This window comes from Penaeus monodon, chromosome 38, assembly GCF_015228065.2.
Source record: "Penaeus monodon isolate SGIC_2016 chromosome 38, NSTDA_Pmon_1, whole genome shotgun sequence".
Taxonomy (NCBI): Eukaryota; Metazoa; Arthropoda; class Malacostraca; order Decapoda; family Penaeidae; genus Penaeus; species Penaeus monodon.
In genome coordinates, this window is record NC_051423.1 from 18060699 (window position 1) to 18066044 (window position 5346).

At 45.1% G+C, this 5346-nt stretch overlaps 1 long non-coding RNA gene across 1 annotated transcript in view; it reads left to right on the forward strand.

Moving 5' to 3' along the window:
- LOC119596553 overlaps window positions 1–4207 on the forward strand; it is a 49044-nt gene extending 44837 nt beyond the window's left edge. Inside the window, exon 2 of the long non-coding RNA XR_005230767.1 lies at window positions 4110–4207. This is a non-coding gene — a long non-coding RNA (uncharacterized LOC119596553). The remainder of the gene's footprint in view (window positions 1–4109) is intronic.
- The last annotated feature ends 1139 nt before the right edge of the window (window positions 4208–5346 follow it).

The following is a 5346-nucleotide window of genomic DNA, read 5'->3' on the forward strand; positions in this document are numbered from 1 at the left end:
GATGTTGATCGTGATGAAAATATATTATAGTGATGATGATATGATAGTGATGAAGATGATGATGTGAATGATGATAATTACGAGTGATGGTGATGACAGTGATGGTATTGATGATTGTAAGGATGGGTATGATAGTAATACAGATAATAATAGTGATAGTAATAATAGTAATGATAATGAGATAAGGAGGAGGATGTTAGTAACAGTTAATTATGATAATGATAATGATAACTATAATGACCAGGATGATAATGATGATAATAGTCCTTCCTAGTATGCAGAACTATTTTTTTTTTTCTTTCTATACGTCTTTTATCTCTCTCTCTCTCTCTCTCTCTCTCTCTCTCTCTCTCTCTCTCTCTCTCTCTCTCTCTCTCTCTCTCTCTCTCTCTCTCTCTCTCTCTCTCTCTCTCTCTTTGACTCAATCAATTAAATCTTGTTCCACCAAAAAAAAAAAAAAAAAAAAAAAAATAGAAGAAGAAGAATGAATGAATAGATGAAATAGAATGAACAGAAAGGTAAAAATAGAGATGAAAAGCAGGCATTTTCTCCCGCTGCGGAAAGGGGCGTGGCCCGAAGCGGCCTTGGTTGGAAAGGCTACCGCGTGATTGGTCGTTGGTTGATTTTCGTTGTGGTTGTTTTAAGGTTGATTGGCTGGTTGGGTTGATTGGCTTTTGTGTCGTTTGGTTGTTTTGAGGTTTTTGACCTTCTTTCTGTTGTTGTTGTTGTTGTTGTTTTTGTGGTTTGTTTTTTCGTCCCGTAAAAGTCGCTTGTTATTTTTTGTTTTTATTTATTTATTTATTTGTTTTTATTTATTATTATTATTTATTTATTTGCTTAAAAGTTTTTTGTTTTTTACTTTTTCCTTTTTTTTACGAGTTCGGTATCAGTAGCGAGTTTTGTGTTTCAGCAGATCTTGAAGATCTGGAATATTTTTTTTACCTTATTTTTTATCCCTTGGACGTTTTTTTATTTTTCATTTCATTTAACCCCGACCCCCCCCTCTCTCTCTCCTCTTCTCTTCTCCTCTCTCTCTCTCCTCTCCTCTCCTCTCCTTTCCTCTCGTCTCCATCCCTCCCTCCCTCCCTCCCCTCCCTCCCCCTTTCTCCGTCTCTCTTCCCTTCTTCCCCTCTCCCCCTCTCTCCTCCCCTTCTCCCCCCTCTCCCCAAGTCCCCCGTTTCCAAGATTTATTTCCTTGGTGCAAAAAATAATCGAAACTGGTTCCTGGGAAGAGATGCAGTTGGTTCCCTGCTCGGTGGCCGGTTGCGGAGGGCGGAGGCCGGTCGCAGTGTCACTGACAGCTTGGTTGTCGCTGTTGCTGTTGCTGTTGTTGTTTGCTGTTGTTGTTATGTTGTTGCTGCTGCTGCTGCTGCTGCTGCTGTTGTTGTTGCTGTTGTTGCTGTTGTTTCTGTTGTTGTTGTTGTTGCTGCTGTTGTTGTTGTTGTTGCTTTTTCTGTTGTTGTTGTTATAGCATCTTTATCATCTTTACTGTAATTATTGTTATTATTATTATTGTAGTTATTATTGTCATGGTATCATTATTATCTTTATTGTGATTGTTGTTTTTGTTATTGTTATTAATCATCATCATCATCTTCATCATCTTATTCTTCTCGTCTTCATTTTCTTCCTCTTCTTTTTCTTCTTCATCTTCATCGTGTTTCTCTTCATCACCCTCCTCTTTCTCTTCTTCTTTCTCTTCTTCTTCTTCTTCTTCATCATCATCTTCTTCTTCTTCTTCTTCTTCTTCTTCTTCTTCTTCTTCTTCTTCATCATCTTCTTCTACTTCTACTTCTTCATTACCTCCTTGTTCAAAATCAGAAATATGCAAATGACTAATATCTCGATACAAATTGGCATCGAAAATAAAGGGACATTTATCTGAGAAAGAGTAACTTTCAGAGCAGCCAGAAATCTTCCCGAGGAAAAGCGATATGTTTATACTGCGAGGGGACAGTGTGCGATTATACTGAGATATGCTGATGTATTCTGAGTCAGTAGCGTATTTTTATCGAGTGTCTTGAGTTATGCCGGTCATATGGGTATTATACTGACTATAATGAGTCGGTGGTATGAGAGGTATGCTGGGTATGTTGAGATACTGATATGATGTACGTATTGAGTTGGTTAAAGTGATGATTATACTGGCATATGTATACTGACTTCATATCGACAGTGACATATATGAAAAGTGTATATACGTCATTGACATATGTATACTGAGACATAAATACAGTGTTTGTATTAGCGACTGGAAACTATTTTAATTTACTTATATAGAATCAGTAAGCAAAAAAAAAAAAAGTGAATTATAGCCTAACGGAGTTCATTGGTACTACATATAAGGATTTTTTTTTAGGGTGTAATCAGTAGCAAACCTGCATTAGAATGAGATAGAGATAGATATCAGATGGAAAGGGATGGTCATCTACGTCAAGATTAACTACTTTTTTGTCTCTGCGTTGCAAGCGTATTGAAAGTTGCATCACTGGAAGGCGTTGCAAAGACGAGAGCTTCTCAAGGACAGCGTTTTTTTATTTATTTTTTTTTTTCTTCGTTTTTTTTTTTTTAATGCAAGACGCTCTCTTAGTCTCGTTTTAGCGAAGTATTTCGTCAAGGTAAAAGTCGTGGAAGTCGAGATTATAGACTCGCGGTGGCTTAAATGCGCTTTTTTTTTTTTCTCTCTCTCTTTTTTCTACGTCTGATTGTCTTCTCTTTGTTTCTTTGTGTTTCTTTCTCTGTCTTCTCTCTTTTTTTCTCTCTCTGTATCCTTTCCTCCCTCGCCCTCCCTCTCTCCTTCCTTCCCTACTTACCTTTCTCCCTCCCTCCCTCCCTCTCTTTCTCTCTCATTCTCCCTCTCCCTCTCCCTCTCCCTCTCCCTCTCCCTCTCCTTCTCTCCCCCTCCTCCCTCCTTCCCTCCCTCCCTCCCTCCCTCCTTCTCCCTCTTTCTCTCCCCCTTTCCCTCTTCCTCCTTTTCCTTCCCCCTCTCCCTTTCTCATGCGCACACAAACGCACATTCTCACTCCCTCCTTCCTCCCCCCTTTCCCTTCCCTCCCTCTCTCCCTCCCTCTCTCCCTCCCTCCCTTACTCCCTCCCTCCCTCCTTCCTTACTTCCCTCCTTACTTCCCTCACCTTCTTCCCTCCCCCTTTCCCTCCTCCTCCCTCACGCGCACACTCGCACTCCCTCCGTGGGCGATGCCTTGCGGTCGCGGCCAGGCTTGGCGCTTCCTCCCGCGGCCGCTGGAGGAGTCAGAACCTGTGATTGTTTTTCTCTCCGAAGCCGCGAGTGTGAGTACGTTTGTGGTGGCGTGTGTTGAGCGGGGGTGGGTGGGGGGAGGGGGTGTTGGGGAAGGATGGGGGTGGCGGGTGATTGTGTGATGGGGAGGATGGGGTGGGGCTTGATTGTGTGTGGGGGGGAGGGGAGGGTTGTGTGTGTGTGTGTGTGTGTGTGTGTGTGCATGTGTGTGCGTGTGTAGGATTTTTTTTTCTATATGTGTGCGTTTGTTTGTTTGCTTGTAATTGCGAGCGTGCGTCCCCAATTACACGTACGTGCGTACATCATCGCGTCTGTATTCACACGTACACACATCCCCCCCCCACCCACCCACCACCACCTCCCCCAGGGCAGACGCGGCCGCGTGACTTGGCTCGGCCGTTGGTATGGGGCGCCTTCAGGAGACCCTCGGCGTCTGGAGTTACTGTGGTCGGGCGCGTTTTCCTTGACCTCAGGCCGTTGAGTCCTGCAATGCTCGTCGTGTTGCATAGTTCGGTTGCGTCTGGTTGCACAGGAAATGAGGGACAGAGAGGCAGTAGATGCGAAGATATAGAGGGATGGTGTAGGGTTTATTTGTATGGGGGGGGGGGGGGTGGAGGCGAGTTTTGTGTGTGTGTGTGTGTGTGTAGGCCTATGTTTGTATGTTTTTATTTATTTATTTATTGTGGTCTTTTTAGGTTGTGTTATGGTGTGTAATTCGGAATTTGAGAGTAACAAAGGAAAGAAAACCGTTTTCTTAACAGTGTCACGTGGAAGAATTTAATTTTAATGAAAAAAAAAACGAAAAAAAAAAATGAAACGATCCGTAAAATTTAATCCCCTTTGCTTCCCACAGCTCAGAAATCCCAACCAAAGATGTGACTGCACTGAGATAAGATAAGATAAGAACCGGTGTTTTGTCTGGTTTGTTGGTTTCCTTTTTTTTAAGAAAAGGAAAAAAAAAAACCAGCCCCCTTGGTGGGTGTGAGGAAAATGTGAAGGAAAAAGCAGAAAATACGAGAGACCAATTTAGCATGGGACTGTGCCACATTTTCCTCCGGGATCTGAAGGATGCTGCTCCGGGTCCTTCCGTGAGGTGTCCTCGTGTCCTCGCTTCCCAGGGAGGGTCCTGAGTGGGCGTGTCCTAGAGTGGGCGTGTCCTAGGCGGGGCGTCTGGCTCCCTTCCTCCGCCCCTCGCTTGAACAGGCGTTGGTTTCCTGTCTTTATCCTGGTCCTTTTTTTTCTTATTATTCCCTCCTTTCTTCGTATTCTTTATCCTGTTCCTTTCCTTCCCTCCTGTTTCTGTGGTCTTTTCCTTTTCCGGAAATTCTTTATCTCTCTCTCCCTCTCTCTCTCTCTCTCTCTCTCTCTCTTCTCTCTCTTCTCCTCCTCTCTTCTCTCGTCCTCTCTCCTCTCCGTCCTCTCCTTCCTCTCTTCTCTTCTTCTTTTTATTCGCTCCCTTTCCCTCATCCTTCCTGATTATGCTCTTTTCACTTCCTCGTTTCTCTTTATTCTCTCCGCTCCTTCCTTTCTCCTGTCTCTTCACGCCTCTCCTTTACCTCCCTCTCTCCGGTCTCGTCGCTTTCCTCCTCTCGGCTCTTCTTCCTCTCCCTCCGTCTATTCTTCTCCCTTTCTTCCTCCTCTTCGTTTCTCGGCTCTTCTTCCTCTCCCTCCGCTATTCTTCTCCCTTTCTTCTCCTCTTCGTTTCTCGGCTCTTCTTCCTCTCCCCCGTCTATTCTTCTCCCTTTCTCCCTTCCCTTCGTTTCTCGGCTCTCCTCCCTCTCTCTCTCTCCCGTCTCCCTAGCTCCCTTTCCCCCCTCCCCTGAACCTCCCCCCTGCCCTGCCCTGGTGCCCCCTGTTCCCCATGACCTGGGACTTCATGAGGATGCCCAACAGGGAAGAGTCGAGGGCGCGCCGTTCCAGTTCCCAGTTCCACACGTTCCCGAGATTCTGGAATACCCGGAAGGTCAAACTCTCCGCCTGCACCGCCTCCACCGTCGACGACCATGACATCGTGGTGAGTGAAGGGAGTGTGTTGTGTCGGGGGGAGGAGGGGGGGTTGTGTGTAGAGGGGAGGTGGGGGGTGTTGGTTG